Raw genomic sequence first — 18212 nt, 5'->3', positions numbered from 1 at the left:
TTTAGACTCTGATTTCTTAGGCTGAGTTTTCATTAGTCCTTGTGTAGGTTCAAAAAAGATCCCAAGAGGTCATCCCATCCTCCTTGTTAGCTGACAGTTTGTGAAGCATAGCCTCATAAGATGCTGTCTCCACCATTGCATTAGTTAAGTCTTTCAGATTAGGAGATACAGTAGTTTTCCAGTGTCTTAAAATAACTCTGGAAGCTGTGAATAAGCCCACCATAATGACAGAAAAAGTTCTTTTTGATATATTAGGTATTTGCGAAGTGGCCCCTAGTAAACATACGGCAGGAGTCAGGGGAATCACTGAACATGACCAGTCACTAGTGAAGTCCACAATTTTAACCCAAAATGGACTTGCTAATGCACATTCCCATACACAGTGAAGAAAAGTTCCTATCTCTGTTTTACACTTCCAACACATATTATCATTCATCAATTTCATTCTATATAATCTCACAGGGGTAGCAGTGTTTCCTCTATGTTGATTTTGTTCGGACAGGCCTGCACCCACTGCTAAAAAAAATCCTTGAGGAAACACTGGGGGTGGGATAATATCTATGTATGATCTTATATTGTGTTGGCATATGCTTCGTCATCCTGCAGCCTATAGAGCAAGCACACAAGAGACTGCCTCTGGCCGAGCCGCTCACTTCCAGTTTAGCCCTCCACTAACTTGAATGAATGCATGTCAGCAACTGGTCCAAGACAAACCCTAAGGAACTGGGACCTCACTGCACCAGAGCGAAGGGCAAGAGGTCAAATGGAGATCAAAAAGAGGAGACATGGCAAGACTTGATAAATTAATACAGGACGATTCTGTTCAGTCTTACAAGTGTGAGTGTTAAGCTATATTTCCAGATAACATTTATCTATTACATCACAGTGGTTTTGTGAAACACAATCCAATTTAATTTCTACCCACCAAAATCCATCCTAACAGTCTTGTTAGGTTAAGTAAATGTTAAGGGAGCAGTATGTACAATTCACTGGCATCTAGCAATGTAGTTGCTGATTGAAAAACCCTCACCCTTCCCATTCCTAGAGTGTAGGAGAAACTACAGAGTCCGTGAAACTAACCAAAAAGGCCCTATCTAGAACCCGCTCTCTCTGTAGATAAAAACGGCTCATTCTAAAGTAACAAACACAACAATTCCTATATTCAGGTGATTATACACTAATGAATATATTAAATTCCATTTCTGACAATAGATCCTCCTAAATGTTACACACTGGACCTTACCATATAAACTAGCCTATACAAAGCACCCTAACAAACTTAATCTTAAAAATAGTTCAGCGGAGAAACAAAAGCAACAATGTACTGTAATTAAAAGTCTGGCATGTGAAGCGGGGTCTCTGAGCCTTGGGTCAGGAGTGTCAGACTGTAGATGGCAGGGTCAGACAGAGTCTCCATGGTAATAATGTGCTACAGGCTGAGGAGCTGGGGGTCTGATTTAATTATGTGGCTCTGGGCCTGTCAAATAGACATAACTGGCAGACAGTCAGCTTTCAACTGCAAATCAGCTGCCTTCAAAGACACTTTCTATTCGACAGAGCAGGCTTTCTTTATAGTTCACAGCTGTCTATGAATTTCAGACTGGGAGGTGAGGAGGGACTCACTTTAGTTTTACAATATAATGAAGAAACACATCCATGAATATATTGTATCAGTCAGTCCGTTTCCTCCCTGAAAGGCCTGAAGATGGAAACAGGTAATTATTTCACCCCTGACAAATGTCAGATGTCGACCCCTCAAGTCAGTTAGTAATAAGGTGCATCATCCCACCGAAAAGCCTCAAATGGTGAGTCTGTGGAATCTGTAAAGACCTCCAATAACAATTCAATATTCAATTCAATTCAATTTTATTTGTACAGCGCCAATTCACAGCAGAAGTTATCTCAGGACACTTTTCAAATAGAGCAGGTCTAGACCATACTCCTTACAAAATAATTTACAGAGACCCAACAGTTACCAACATGAGCAAGCACTTGGCGACAGCGGCAAGGAAAAACTTCCTTTTAAGAGGCAGAAACCTCAGACAGACACCGGGTGGGTGAAGAAAGAGAGGGAGAGGATGAGAGGAGCTCAGTGCATCATGGGAAATCCCCCAATAGTCTAGGCCTATAGCAGCATAACTAAGGGATGGTTCAGGACTCACCTGAGCCAGCTCTAACTATAAGCTTTATCAAAGAGGAACGTCTTAAGCCTACTCTTAAATGTGGAGATGGTGTCTGCCTCCTGAACCAAAACTGGAAGCTGGTTCCACAGGAGAGGAGCTTGGTAACTGAAGGCTCTGGCTCCTGTTTTACTTTTAGAGACTATAGGAACCACAAGTGGCCAGCATTCCATTCCATTCCATTCCATTCCATTCAATTCAATTCAATTTTATCTGTATAGTGCCAATTCATAACAGAAGTTATCTCAGGACACTTTTCAAATAGAGCCGGTTTAGACCGAACTCCTTAAACATTTACAGAGACCCAACAGTACCACCATGAGCAAGCACTTGGCGACGGGGGCAACCAAAACTTCCTTTTGAGAGGCAGAAACCTCAGACAGACCCTTCGGCTCTAGGTGGGTGGCTGTCTGCCTCGACCAATTGGGGTGAGAGAGAGAGAGAGAGAGAGAGAGAGAGGGAGAGAGACAGAAAGAGAGACAGAGGTAACAGCCACATCGATGGGGGACAATAAGCAATAATAATAGTAATAACAGTAACTGTAGTAATAATAATAATAATAATAATAATATTAATAATAATAATATCAGTAATATTAGCAATGGCAGTCAAGCAGGACCATGGCAGTAGGCACCACCAGGATCCATGACAACCTCTGAGACGAGAAAGCACAAGAACTCCAAGGAAGTAGTGAAGTTAGTAACATGCATTAATGGGACATGAATGAGTGCAGAAAAAGAGAGGAAGAGAGGAGCTCAGTGCATCATGGGAAATGCCCCGGCAGTCGGCCTATAGGCATAACCAAGGGATGGTTCAGGACTCATCTGAGCCAGCCCTAACTATAAGCTTTATCAAAGAGGAAAGTCTTAAGCCTACTCTTAAAAGTGGAACCCAAACTGGAAGCTGGTTCCACAGGAGAGGAGCTTGGTAGCTAAAGGCTCTGGTTCCTGTTCTACTTTTAGAGACTATAGGAACCCTAGGAACCTCGTTGCCATGGCGCCGCCGTGAGTGGCATGATGTTTGTTTTTTGCTTTTTTATATTCACATTTGTGCCTTGTCACATCTGTTCAACTTCTATCCAATAGATATGGATATTTATTTACCGAAACTCGTTTATTCGAGAAACCAACTTCTCACGCCGAAGACAAAGTCCTGGGCCAGTGTGGTTCCCCAGATACCTGAAGAGGTGAGAAGACCCTATCGTGGTTGCAGGGCCGGCGCAAAGCTAAAGGCCAAGCAACTGGCGAAGAAGTGGCAATATAAACCCTCTGTACCGTCTGTGATCATGGGAAATGTGAACTCACTACCGAACATGATCGACGAACTGGCTGCGCTGGTGAAAAACTTTAAAATCTACAGGGAGAGCAGTTTGCTGTGCTTCACTGAAACGTGGCTAACGGCTAACATCCTGCTTCAGCACTGTCAGGTCGGACAGAGACACTAATGCCTGTGGGAAGCGGAAAGGAGGTAGACTAGCTGTATATGTGAAAACAAGGTGGTGTAACCCTGGACATGTGAACATCAAGATTTCCATCTGCAACAGGGACGTTGAGCTGCTTGCCGTAGGGTTGCGACCCTTCTACTTGCCCAGAGAGTTTGGACATGCCATTGTTGTTACTGTTTACATCCCACCATGTGCTGACGCGGTAGTCGCGTGTGACGTCATCCACTCCGCTGTAGCAGGACTACAAACACAGCACTCCAAGGCTCTGGTGTTAATCTCTGGGGACTTTAATCATGTGACTCTGGACACAACACTACCGGCTTTCTTCCAGTATGAGGACTGTTACACCAGGGGAAACTGAGGAGATCGTTCCTCCCCCACGCCATGAGGCTCTTCAACTCCACCCAGGGGAGGAAAACCGAAAAACTCTAAACTCCAATATGTCTGCCCTGTATTTAACTATACCACCTGCAGTGCACCCTGCATTATGTAACCACCTTATGCATCTTAGGCCTTTCAAGCACTGGATTTGACCATGCACCTTAGAACACTTACCCAATGCTCGTTATTTACCTATTTATTCTACTGTATTTTATTATTTCTTTTAAATTTGACCTCCTGTTGTTGTTGTTGTTGTTGTTGTTGTTGTTATTATTATTATCAGTTTGTGGACACTGCTGGAAACTGTGAATTTCCCCTTGGGGATGAATAAAGTATCTATCTATCTATCTATCTATCTATCTATCTATCTATCTATCTATCTATCTATCTATCTATCTATCTATCTATCTATCTATCTACCACAAGTAGCCCTGCATTCAGAGAGAGAAGTGTTCGAGTGGGGTAAAAGGGTAGTATAAGATATGAAGGGGCCTGATCATGAAGAGCTTTATAGCTCCCTGACCTATCTATCTTAAACAAAATATATTTTTTTGTCATATTTGCTGAAACTTTCACTATATCCTGACAGTAGTACATGAGACAGATAATCTGTGAAACATTTAGGGTTCTCTGGCTCCTCCTAGCCTATCAGAGCTCAGAAGAAATAAACAGATGGCAGTCAGCCACCAGGGAACAAAAGATGTTTTGGCTTCACTTTTGGAGAGCTGTCATGTGGTCCATCTTTATATATGTTGATGGTTGAACCTGAAGATGTTCTGCCTTATTTTTCAGTGTGTTTGACACAGCAGCATGTATGTAGATCATTCATTCACTGTGTAGAGACACTAGAACAAACATTGTAATTTTTAGGTTCTGTTTGGTAGTGCAGTGCAGTTCAGTTGTGTGACGGACAACAATTCAATTCAGTTCAATTTTATTTGTATAACGCCAATTCATAACAGAAGTTATCTCTGGACACTTTCCAAATAGAGCAGGTGTAGACCAAACTCCTTATAACATTATTTACTGAGACCCAACAGTACCACCATGAGCACTTGGCGACAAGGGCAAGGAAAAACTGCCTGTTAAAAGGCAGAAACCTAGGACAGATCCTTCGGCTCTAGGTGGGTCGTCGTCTGTCTTGACCAGTTGGGGTGAAAGAGAGAGAGAGAGAGAGAGAGAGAGAGAGAGACAGACAGACAGACAGACAGACAGACAGATGCACAGCAACAACAGTAGCAACAACTACACTAATAGTAGTGACTGATGATGATGGACATGACAACAGCAACGATTGGGGACAATGAGCAGTGACAACAGCAACAACAGTAACCGTAGCTATAATAACAGCAATAATATTAATAACACTAATATCAGTGATATTGGCAGTTGTAGTCAAGCAGGACCATGGCAGGAGGCTCCACCAGGATCCATGAGAACCTGCGAGATGAGAAAGCACAAGAACTCCGGGGAAGAAGTGAAGTTAGTAACATGCATTAATGGGACATGAATGAGTGCAGAAAGAGAGAGAGAGGAAGAGAGGAGCTCAGTGCATCATGGGAAATACCCCGATAGTCTAGGCCTATAGCAGCATAACTAAGGGATGGTTCAGGACTCACCTGATCCAGCCCTAACTATAAGCTTTATCAAAGAGGAATGTCTTAAGCCTACTCTTGAATGTGGTGAGGGTGTCTGCCTCCCGAACCACAACTGGAAGCTGGTTCCACAGGAGAGGAGCTTGGTAACTGAAGGCTCTGGCTCCTGTTCTACTTTTTGAGACTATAGGAACCACAAGTAGCCCAGCATTCAGAGAACGTAGTGTTCTAGTGGGGTAATAGGGTACTATGAGCTCTTTAAGATATGAAGGGGCCTGACCATGAAGAGCTTTATAGGTGAGGAGGAGGGTTTTAAATTCTATTCTAAATTTTACAGGGAGCCAGTGCAGAGTAGCTAGTACAGGAGAGATGTGATCTCTTTTTCTAGTTCCTGTCAGTGCTCGTGCTGCAGCGTTCTGAATTAATTGGAGCGTTTTAATGGACTTATTGGGGCAGCCTGATAATAAAGAGTTGCAGTAATCCAGCCTAGAAGTAACAAATGCATGGATTAGTTTTTCTGCATCTGTCTGTGATAGGATGTGTCTAATTTTTGTAATATTATGTAAATGAAAGAAGGCAGTGCTAGAGGTTTGCTTTATGTGGGAATTAAATGACAAATCCTGATCAAAGATAACTCCAAGATTCCTGACAGTGGTGCTAGAGGCCAAGGTTATGCCATCTAGAGTAACTATATCTTTAGACAGTGAGCCTCTAAGGTTTTTGGGGCCAAGTACAAGAATTTCTTTTTTTTTCTGAGTTTAACATCAGAAAATTGCAGCTCATCCAGGATTTTATGTCCTTAAGACATGTTTGTAATTTAGATAATTTATTAATTTCATCGGGCTTGATTGATAGATATAACTGCGTATCATCTGCATAACAGTGAAAGTTAAAGGAGTGATTCCTAATAATGTTGCCTAAAGGGAGCATATATAAAGTAAATAGTATTGGTCTAAGTACAGAACCTTGTGGAACTCCATGACTAACTGTAGTATTTATTGAAGATTCATCGTAAACATGTACAAACTGAGAACGATCTGATAAGTATGACTTAAACGAGCTTAGTGCGGTTCCTTTAATGCCAATTTGATGCTCAAGTCTCTGTAAAAGAATATCATGGTCAATGGTGTCAAATGCCGCACTAAGATCTAATAATACAAGTACAGAGACAAGTCCATTGTCTGAAGCAATCAAAAGGTCATTATTAACTTTAATTTTAATCAAATAAACTATTGTTATGTAGAAAGTCACACAACTCTTTGGCGACTACTTTCTCCAGAATCTTAGAGAGGAAGGGGAGGTTAGAGATCGGTCTATAGTTGGCTAAAACCCCTGGGTCAAGAGTGGGCTTTTTAAGAAGGGGTTTAATTACAGCTACTTTAAAGGACTGTGGTACAAATCCTGATAAAAAAGAAAGATTAATCATATCCACTAAAGAAGTGCCAATTAACGGTACGACTTCTTTAAGCAGCCTAGTTGGGATCGGGTCTAACAGACAGGTTGATGGCTTCAATGTAGAAATTATTGAAATTAACTGATGAAGATCGATAGCAGAAAAACAGTCTAAATATATACCTGAGTTTACATTAGTTAAAGTACAACATCCACAGTAGGAAGTCAATTGATTGCGTCTGTCTGTCTGTCTGTCTGTCTGTCTCTCTCTCTCTCTCTCACCCCAACTGGTCGAGGCATAGGGCCACCCACCTAGACCCCTCGGTCTGTCCTAGGTTTGTGCCTCTTAAAAGGAAGTTTTTCCTTGCAGCCATTGACTAGTGCTTGCTCATGGTGGGAATTGTTGGGTCTCTGGTATGAATTGGTGCTATACAAATAAAACTGAATTGAATTGAATTGCTCAGAATTGAGCAAAAAGAGAGAAGACCTACTCCAGACCAGCTCTTCCTAATGGCATTTGCAAGAATGAATGACCGGCACAAAAACAACCATCCAGAAATAAAGTTGATTGTTGAGTCTCATTACAAGACACTTTGAGACCCTGGGAATAACACTCCACAATCATCTTTCTTGCTGAAGCATCTTTATATCTTTGTCTTCACTAATACCTTAAGGAGCACAAGGAACCAGATTTTTTCACAGATTTCCTGTCTCATGTACTACTGTCAGGATATAGTGAAAGTTTTAGCAACTATGACAAAAAGTTATTTTTATAGAAGTTACCTACTGCAGCTTTAACAGTGAGTCATCAATTCCCAGTTAGTTCCTGAACTGTTGTTCCGTGGTTACAGTATTTTGTGTACATTATTATATTACCAAAACATATTTGTAATATCTGTTATTTGACTATAACACAAATCTTCCTTTCCTCTTCCCTGAGTGTCGACTGGAAACACTGGTCCACACAGGCAGAGTCTGAACTTGGATGTTGTAGTGAAAGCCTGTAAGGTCAGCAGTGTTTTTCCACTGCAGCTTCCTGTTGTTGTGAGATGATTAAGAACCACATGCTCTACTATGCTTACAAAGTAAGGGCCCGAGTTGCAAACAGCAATAGAATTACACTAGACACTCCTGGCAGTGCAATATAAAACTGAATTATAAAAAGACAAGTTAGTGAACTAAATATTAAATACAGAGTTTCAATGACACAGCTAGTGTTATCTGTCTTCTGCTTGGAACCATTAGCTTGTGTTCACCTTTGATACGTTTGACTAGTATAAGGCAGAGTGTCACACTAATAATTCACCACCACCAGAGCCTTAATTAGAACTCTGTTATTCCCCCGTGCTCATTATGTGAGCCTGCATCAATTAAAAAAGTCTGTTTACTTACACTTAAGTGAAATATATACAGTTGTACACTACTAACACAAGTCTAGCTTTGTGGACCTATAATTATTTTTAACTTATGAACAGTGTTGGGCAAGTTACTTTTAAAAAGTAATTAGTTACAGTTACTAGTTACTTCTTCCAAAAAGTAACTAAATTAGTTGCAAATTATAAAAGTAACTAGTTACTTCAGAAAGTAACTATTGCGTTACTGTCAAGTAAATTTTTAAATGCTCAAATGTGACCCCACCTCCACCCCTCTTTAACAGAACTCAAAATACATGTGCATGTTCAATTATTTATGATAAATCTGAATATTATAATGAAATGGACACTTAATACAATCCATTATTAACAGAAACAATGTACACAAATCTAAACAATTTTAATTTTGATGTGGGACAAAGTGAGACTAGCCTTCAATCAAATGCTATGTATGTAGATATTATGTTTATATACTGGATCGATACAAATAACACAATAGATGTTTTGGAACTTTTTATATTTATTGCCCCTCAACAGGCCACAACTGGGCAAAATTAAATTATGCTTGTTAAGCACTATACCAAAAATAAATAACAAATATATACACTCTTTGTAGTGCAAATAAAACAAAACAAAAACTTCAGACAATTGGTAGATATACTGTACTTCAAGTATTTTCTTCCTCAAATAAGTAGAAGAGTGTAGCAATATGAGGTGCTTTCAATCTAACTGAAAAGTACAATGTATAGCAAAACTAAGGAATCCAAATAAAACAGGTAATACATAAGAAATAAAAATAATCTCCATAAAAATAAATCTCTTTCTCTGGCCATTGACAATCTCACTTCAAGAGGCTGCAGCCAGCCAACAAATAAATCTAAATCAAATTATGCTCTTTAAGCAATGTACCAAAAATGTATTCAAACAATATATACACTATTTTTAGTGCAAATGTAATAAGATGCAACACAACTCGCCATACCTGTCTCTTGTTGACTGACTCGCTTGTGTTGTTCGTTGTGTGTCCGACTATGGGTGCTTTCGAACACCCGCCCAACTCTACCTCCGATTGGCTTACCATGAAATTTTACTCAACCTCAGCCAATCGTCAGCATTTATGCGCTTGTCTCGTGCACTGCCCACTAACCAAGGAAGAACAGTAAAAAAAAGTCTTTGCCTCTTGGCTCAGAGATCGAGTTGGTCTGATGAAAAAAACAGCTTCAATTATAGTAACATGCCACATTTTTTGGCAGTAACGGTAACGGTGTTATTAAGATAGAAAGAGTAATCAATTAGATTACTCGTTACTGAAAAAAGTAATGCAGTTAGTAATGCCGTTATTTATAACGCCGTTATTCGCATCACTGCTTATGAATACTACTACATCATTGCTGTATTACATACTACTTTGTGATACCTGTGTAAAAGATAGGTCTGGTGTTGGTCTGTATTCTTACAGAGGTGGGACCAAGTCACAAGTAAGTCCCAAGTCATAAACTTTGAGCCTGTTAACAGCTTGTATAAACATGCGTCTTTCATGATCTGATCAAGTGGACAGCTCTGAATACTATGGAAGCAATGTGACAAAAAATATTGCATAAAGAGCAGGGAAGTGAGATCAGATCACAAGTGGTCACTTGAGACGCATTCTAATGCCAGGTGTAAACTGATGTACTTGTGATCGGCTTACCCAAGACGCATGTTAATTCCAGTTGTAAACAGGCTCATAGTGCTCAGTAACGTACATTAATATTAGTTCAGCTTGGCACTCTGCTGCAACCTGATTGGATGCTGTCGGATTGGTTCAAATCAATTTACACTAAATGGTAATGGTAAATGGACTGTCCTTGTATAGCACCTTACATCACTCAAAGTGCTTTTACACTACATGCCACATTCGCCCTTTCACACACATTCACACAGTGATGGCAAAGCCGATCAAAAAGAATAACTCACTCAAACTCAGCAATTTGGGGTTCAGTATCTTGCTCAAGGATCCTTCGACATGCAGCAGGATGAGCCGGGGATTGAACTAAGAACCTTCTGATGAGTTGTTAAGAGAGGTCCAGGTTACATATAGCTCTTTTTTCGTTTTAAGGATATATAATTATATATCAGACCATATTACAAAAAAATTTAAAAGTCGTACGGCTATGTGAATAAAATTGTAATTTTGACACAAAAAGTCTGGATATTAGATCATGAAGATAGTCTTTTTTGTTTTCTGGGCATATTATTCTCCCAAATACTGGGGATTTGCAGAGATGACCGTTCAGGCTGGGAAGCAATAAGTTGTCTCCTCTGGAACATTTAAATAAGGTATATGAGGAGAACAAACAAAACAAATTGGCTGAATGTCTATATTGTTTAAGCTTAGCTGTAGCATTCTGGTTCTCATGGGTTCTCTTTCCATTATCCCATTTTCCTGCATTCTTTAGCCTTGATATGACCCATACGTTAGCCTCCATCCTCTCTAGAGAGCAACATGAAGGTGGCCTGGTTATTTATATGCACACTGTGTGATTCCATTCCTGTCAGCAGCTATTTGCACAATGTAATGAGAAAGTCAGTAAACAAATGCAGCCCATTACTGATAGGATTGGATGTGTTTGTCATGTGGTGAAGGCTACAAAGTAAAACAATGACTTCAAGCAATCAGAGGATTTGCTTGCAGACTAAAAGCATTCAATTTTCTTTTATCAACTGCAACAATTGAGCTCCATGCTGGACTTGCTTTCCTATTCAAGTTCCTTACTGTATGTCTTTATATCACATTTAAGTGATTTTCATGTTTAGAAAAGTCTCATTGGAATTCATGCAGCAAGAATGAGGTGCAAGGTAATTTGATTATCATTTTATCATGCTGGGTTGTATTATCAAAGTGCTACAATGACCATGAGAGCCCAGTGTACTGAAAATTATGAAAGCAGGAACAAATGGAGTGGTAAAATAATAGTCAGATTTATCAGACTTAATCAAATGCATACAGAAAAAATCTATTAGTCTTTTGTGTTTACCAAGTTAAATTAAGACTTTTTTTCTGTCTCGGATGTTGTGTTCACTTGAAGGCTGCTGAGCCCCATTTGGTTGCTTGCTAACAGCAGCTACGTTAGCAGTTAGTGGAGATGAGGCAGAACGGCTGGAGGACATCACAGGGAAAACCAGACAATATTCTCTCCATAAAATATGATCCAGTTTCATTTAACACAAGATAAAATTGTGTTTTTGTACATTAATCAGGGAGGCCAGGCCCCCCGAAACACTCTGCTCCTGCTAGCCAAGCTGTTGCTAACTAGCTAGATAGCTATCTAATGAGTCTTCAGTTTGTAGGCCTATTGCTAAATTGAAGATTGATGGTTGGAATTGGTTAGTTCATGCTTAGGTAAGCACAGCAAGACAAAATTATTGGAGTTTGATATAAAAATACAAAGAAATTGAGTTTTTGTGACTGGCTTAGATTTTTGAAGAGGGGTACAATATAATAGGATCTTAAAGTGTTAAAATTACATTTTTCATTTCACCTGGACTTCGAGTATTCACCCAGACCATCGTATGCTGACCTCTTTAGCGTTTAGCTACTTAAGCAACAGGTCCAAGAGGAAACCACCTCTATTTGTCCTGTTCCATTGCACACTGTCGGTGGCTACAGCAGCAAACTTCAGAGGCACAATCACAGAGATTTGAGGCAGAGCAGCCAAGGACATCAGCGGGAAAACCAGAAAATATTTTAACAATAAAATATGATCCAGTTTCACCAAAATCACTAACACAGTTGTGTTTTTGTACAGGAGTCAGTTAGGGATTAGTCATTTCAGTATATTTTAATACACATAGATGTGAAAGCCTGCATTTTTAAAGCTATTACTAACCCTTTGCATACACTTACTCCCTTTCTAAGGCACTGTTTATCTAAAAATGACACACATTTTCGGTCTAGGTACATAAACGTGGAAAGGGATTCAAAACCTGCTGCCTCTCATTCTCTCTGCCTCTCACCAGCATGTGTTTCACACCCTGAAACATCTGGTCGGAGGACACAGGACCTATGACCCCCATAAACACAAACACACACACACACACACACACACACACACACACACACACACACACACACACACACACACACTTCTTAAGTTATTTTAAGTTAGATTGTATATTGTGTATTTTTTCTCTGTTTGCTTTTATTATATCTGGTTAATAAATGTTTGTGTTTACATATGCTGGCCTATTTAATTTCGTACAAGAGTGAGTGATACCAACCTCTTCAATGTAGAACTCCAAAGCTCCCACTCTAGCTATTATTAATGATTTTGGTTGTAATTATTAATTTAATTATTAATCTGATTTCTGAATTAATAGTTTAGTGTAATTGTTATGACACTGATCAATCGATTATTGGTTATCGTTCCCCGAGGAACTTTAATATTAATTAAAGTCATTTTCTATTATCTTTTGATAATTCTAATTTTTGATAACCATTAATTGATTAAACTATTACAGTTAGACCACTCTTAACACCCTATGTCGTAGAGCCCGACATAAATGGTGCCCCGTGTGAGGCCTAGTACTACACTACAAACACCTGAGCGAGGGAGGAAGAATGGGTTATCTCAAAGGTCGGAAGGACCCAGTTCTGACCGTTGCCCTAGTTTCATAAACAATATTATATGGGAGGGGAAGCAAGGCGGAATTACACATTTTTCTTTTAGGGCGCGGTCTCCTCGGAACTGGTTGGGTCGTGTGCCAAGAGGCTGGGACCAGCCAGTGCACCAACAAGTCTAAACCACGGTTGTTTCCCATCGTATAGTCAACCAATCACATTGCTTACGATAATTAAACATAACCTCTTGTAACCTTTGGTCATCACTCTTTTTGGGGCGAGGAAAGACGGAGTAACAGGATCTAGGCTGACTGCTGCTTCTCAATCCAACAAGATCCTTGTACAAGTAATTTTAATTATACATTTCTAAATAAACTTCTTAACTGAGAGAAGTTGTTTGTCTTATGTCCTAAAGATCATTTTGATACACGACAAGTCCTATGAGCCTAGCAACAACCATGCTGTTGCTAGCTAGCTAACTAATGAATCTTCGCTCATTGTGTCTTGAAGACTGATCGATGAGTGGATGTCATGATATTACTGGTTGATATTGGTTGGTTCAAGCTTACGTAAACACACGTTTTATTTTGTTGTACCCAAAATTTTTATTCTTTTACATACACTGTTACCACATCTTGTGCAATATGACCGGTGATGTGATCTAAAAGAGTAAAAAGGCATTTTTCATTTCATCTCGACAATTTGTGATCCTTCTGGTTTTCTCTTTGGTTTTGTCTTTTTCAGTTGCCTCATTCTAAAAGACAAACTAGTACACTGAGTGTAAAGATTAATGCCTGAGAAAGGTACACATATCAGACTTTGCCTGAATAAATAAATAATTCAATATTTTTCTACCAGACTCGTATTACTGCTAGTGCAGAGGAAGCTTTGAAACACCATTTATCCCGTCATTTGGGAAAATTAACAGGAATACATTTGTGACCTCAGTATTTCTGAAATTCTGGCCACAGCCTCGTTCATCACACCCAGTCAATAATGTTGTATTAAACAAATATACTGAGAGTATGTCATTGTTTTCTTTCACATCATTGTTGTGGCTGTTGTCTGTGTACTTTGCTGCGAGCAAGGTACGTTTTATCAGTCTGTTTTCTGGGAATAATTGACACAAGCAGAAACCAGAAACAAGCCGTTTTTTCGTTTTTTCATTTTGTCAAAAAAACGAAAATCAAAAGCTCAGCTCGTTTTCTCGTTTTTTGGTTCTTACTTAACAAAACGAATTTACCACTCAGTATTTTGTTTCCGTCGGTGGGCGGGTCCTCTGATTGGCTAGTGTGCTTCCTTGCCCTGTGCTCTTCAAAATAAAAGTTCTTCCGTTTGATAATGTCGGCAAAAATATTACTGTATTATAGACACTGTAAATGACAACATCCGGTCTCAGAATATGAATTAACAGGCTTTTTTTCCGTTTCTGTTTTCTAGTGATTTTATTTTTTGTTATATGAAATAGAAAATGAAAATCGAATAATTTTTAAAATTTCGCTCATCCCTTTTTGACCATGAAAAAGAAAAACGCCTTGTATTTCAATTTGAATTTTTGTATTTTAAAACGAAAATCAAATAACCACTCGTTTTCTGTTTTTTAATACCCGTTTCTGAAAGGAAAATCCAATGACCAAAACATACACGGACCCAAAAACAACCCCTTTTCCATTTTCTGGTTTTTAAAAGAAACAAGAAAAAAAAAAAGGAAAAAAATATCCGTTTTCCTTTTTTATAATTTCAAAACGAAAATGCAAAGTACACTGCAAGTACACCCCAGTATCATCAGTTGGAAGGAGTTTGAGAACATTTGGTCTTTGTCAGGATGGAAGGACACACACACACACACACACACAGAGTGAGAAGTTATTCTGCCCCTTCACACACAGCTTTAATTGACACAGTGTGGAAAGCCCAGACTGAGTTGTTGGTTTGTTTTCCCAGTCAGTGGGAGATGTATTATTGACATAAAGGAGGAGGAGTGGTTCGGTGCTCAGTGGTGGGAGTTGCCTCTGAGGTCAGACTCACATATACACCAAGACTGAGCTCAATTATACCTAGGCAAATGGATGGGCACACAACAGTTTTTAATATACAACCTACCTGCTTGTATCAACTAAGAGGTGCCTGTCAGGAATAAAACAAAGCAGGGCTGTGTAATCAGTATGCGATTGGTTGGGTTAATCAATGATGTCAAAATGTGGACCCAACAGTTTTACAGCTACAGTTGGAGGATACCAAGCAGCACTGGGAAAAAAAATACAGCATAAATTAAAAATAAATAATAAAATATAAATAAAATAAAAAAAAGTTTTGTTGTACATTGCACATTACTGTACTTACTTTACCAGTAGGCAAGGTCTAGCATATCATGGCAAAGTGTGTAATACACACGCTGGTTGACCGTAGCAATGTCTAGCACTGCCTCACTTAGGTGTGGCAGTGTCATTTAAAGGTGAAGTTAGCAATAAAAAATATGCAGAATTCCACTTAAAATAAAGCTTGCTGTTGTATTATTATAGGCACCAACTATATGTTTGGTTGGTTTAGGCAAAGGATGTACGTAACGAGATGTCCTGGATGTAAGTTCTCTTTTGTACATCATGTAAGTTAAAGCTGCAGTAGGTAACTTTGATAAAACTTTCACTATGTCCTGGTTCCTCTGGCTCCTCAGAGCTGAGAAAGATAGACAGACGGCAGTCAGCCACCACAATCAAGATGTTTTGGCTTCACTTTTGGAAAGCTGTCATGTCGTCCATCTTTTTATATGTATATATTTATATATGTTTTTTAACAGTACAACATCCACAGTAGGAGATCAATTGATTGCTCAGACTTGAGCAAAATGAGAGCAGACCTGTTCCAGACCAGCTCCCACTCCGCTGACCAGCTATACAATTAACTAAACTGCTTATTACTTCATCAGCATTTCTGCATTTGCTTGTCTTCTCTAAATGCTGCCTATGTGTTGTCATAGAGATGGCTGCTTTGCTTCATGTGCTTATCCTTAGGTGAGACTATGCAATTTTTACTGAGTGCTAATTACAGAGAAACAGCACACTGAATTTCACTTGAGTTGGCTGCTTTAAAGACATGGAAATGTCCACCTGTCACATACAATGCTTGGGCAGTGGGATTTACATTGTACCTGCTTAAATATATCCCCTGACACACATTGCTGTCCCTCTGGAAGATTGATGCTGCAAAAAATATTATCAGAAGGCCAGTAAAAAGATGTACTTTTGACTTCATATGAAAATAAATTCATCATACAGTTCAAGACATGAAAAGCTTTTATTCCCAGTGATGTCCTCACATTCATAATTACAGGCTTTCACTCTAATTCTCATGTTCCACTATAAAAGGCTCTTTCAAAACCTCCAGGTTTCCTTCAAACCAATAATACAGCAGCATGCATCCCTGAAAGCTGATCGTACTGTCACAACAAAAGCCCTGCTAAACATCAAACAGGCTCTTACCAACCAAGAAGACATCAAAGATTTGTTTTCCTCTGTCTGCTTCTCTGCTTCATGTTTGAGGCTATGTGTGTTGGATTTTACTGTTCGCCAGGTGCAGGCCTACTTCTGCCTCAGCTGGTTAAAGGTTCAATACGTATCTTTTAGAAAACCGTTGTTTATAGTGACACCAGTGGCAGTCAGGTGAACTGCAGTCAGCGCCCTGATGCTCGTACTAGGATGGATGCCCCAGCCTTGCATCGCTCTTCGCTAATAGAAAGCAATAATTTGCTTTGTATAATTTATTTAAAGTTTATCATAATAATTACATTAGCTTGTGAAGTAATTTTGCAAGCTAACATTACCCAACTAACATTTCTACACAGACAGTATTTTGCCAGCGATAACGTTAGCGAGCAAGTAAGTTAAGTTTACGCCGATGATCAGTGCGATCTGCTCTGTGCTGCTTGGACGCCTTGGCAGCAGTTTAATGCCATGGGGGACACCAAATAAGCGGGAGGTCTGGGGGTCCTCCCCCCTGAAATTTGGAATGTCAGACACTTCTGGGGAAATATTATGCACCAATTTAGTCAAAAGAGTAAGACACATTTGCATAAAATATATGAAGGATCAAAACATCAGATCATAGACATGAGCAAAATGTTTGGTGTGTCAAAATAAATAAACTGATCAGAACAGCTTTCCTGTAGGAACTGGAATAAAGATCAACCTTTTTCAGAGTGAAGGAAATGTGGAGAAACAAAAAAAACAACAACTTGGTTTAGGTTGTGTGAACTTATATGGAATATAGGCCTGTATATAACATGAATGTAAATTTAACCTTCAGTCCAACACTTTTCAGAAAGGATGAGATAGCCTAGTCCTTGGAAGATTAATTTCCACCAAGAGGGTTATTGGTTAAATCTCTATCTAACACGCACGCACGCACGTACACACACACACACACACACACACACACACACACACACACACACACACACGCGCACACTGTTGCATGTTAAGGGGGGCGTGTCTTCTGCTTTTTTTGTGTGTATCTTGAGAATGATGGTGACCTTAATTCACTGACTGTATGTCAGTGCTCTAGACACAGTACGATCTAATAACAACAGTGAGTGATTTAGTGGAATCAGCCTTGTTTTGCTTGTTTATTTTACAAAATTAGTTGCAGAATTGAGCAGGTACCAACCAAAAAAAAAAAAGAACATTTTGGAGTTTGATCAGGTGTGATGACTTTTTATGTTAATTATCTTATCTAGTAGAGTAAAACCCCAATATTAAGCAAGTAGCAAACCCATCAGACATTTATTCCACAGTGAGACCTTTGAGACAGCATTGGTTACTTTTGGCACACATTTTGCAGATTTTGTCAATGGCCAGCTATTGGGAGTGAGCTCTCAACCACAAAGGGATTTGAATCCTCAATCTTCTGATCTGAAGTCAGATGCCTTGTCCATTGGGCCACGTGGGCAACATAAACCACTCTTCTTTTTAATTAATTAATTAATGTTAAAGAGTTCGGTCTAGACCTGCTCTATTTGAAAAGTGTCCTGAGATAACTTCTGTTATGAATTGGCGCTATACAAATAAAATTGAATTGAATTGAATTGAATTGAATTGAATTCTTCTTTCACTTTTTAAAGACTTTTTTTCTGTGACAAAGTTTGTTAGAAAGTTAACAAGCCCTTGGTTTGTTGAAATATTCACATTAAGCAAGTAGCAATCCACTGCAAGCAAATGTTAGTCAGCTAAAACAACAAAATCACAATACATT

General features: G+C 39.2%; 1 protein-coding gene across 3 annotated transcripts in view; it reads right to left on the bottom strand.

Annotated features, from left to right (window-relative positions):
- The window catches only part of sstr1b (somatostatin receptor 1b), a 251490-nt gene that overhangs the window by 112774 nt on the left and 120504 nt on the right, over positions 1–18212 (bottom strand). For 2 of the 3 annotated variants that reach the window (XM_051375237.1, XM_051375235.1), the window contains one exon: positions 5573–5774. The exons of the other annotated variant lie outside the window; for it this stretch is intronic. The gene's annotated coding sequence lies outside the window, so the exon portion shown is untranslated. Of the gene's footprint in view, positions 1–5572; positions 5775–18212 lie in introns of those variants that run through there. 3 annotated transcript variants of the gene reach the window in all.

This window comes from Dicentrarchus labrax, unplaced genomic scaffold (genome assembly GCF_905237075.1).
Source record: "Dicentrarchus labrax unplaced genomic scaffold, dlabrax2021, whole genome shotgun sequence".
Classification (NCBI taxonomy): domain Eukaryota; kingdom Metazoa; phylum Chordata; class Actinopteri; family Moronidae; genus Dicentrarchus; species Dicentrarchus labrax.
Note: the sequence above shows the minus strand (reverse complement) of the source record. Positions and strands in the feature narration are given on the sequence as shown.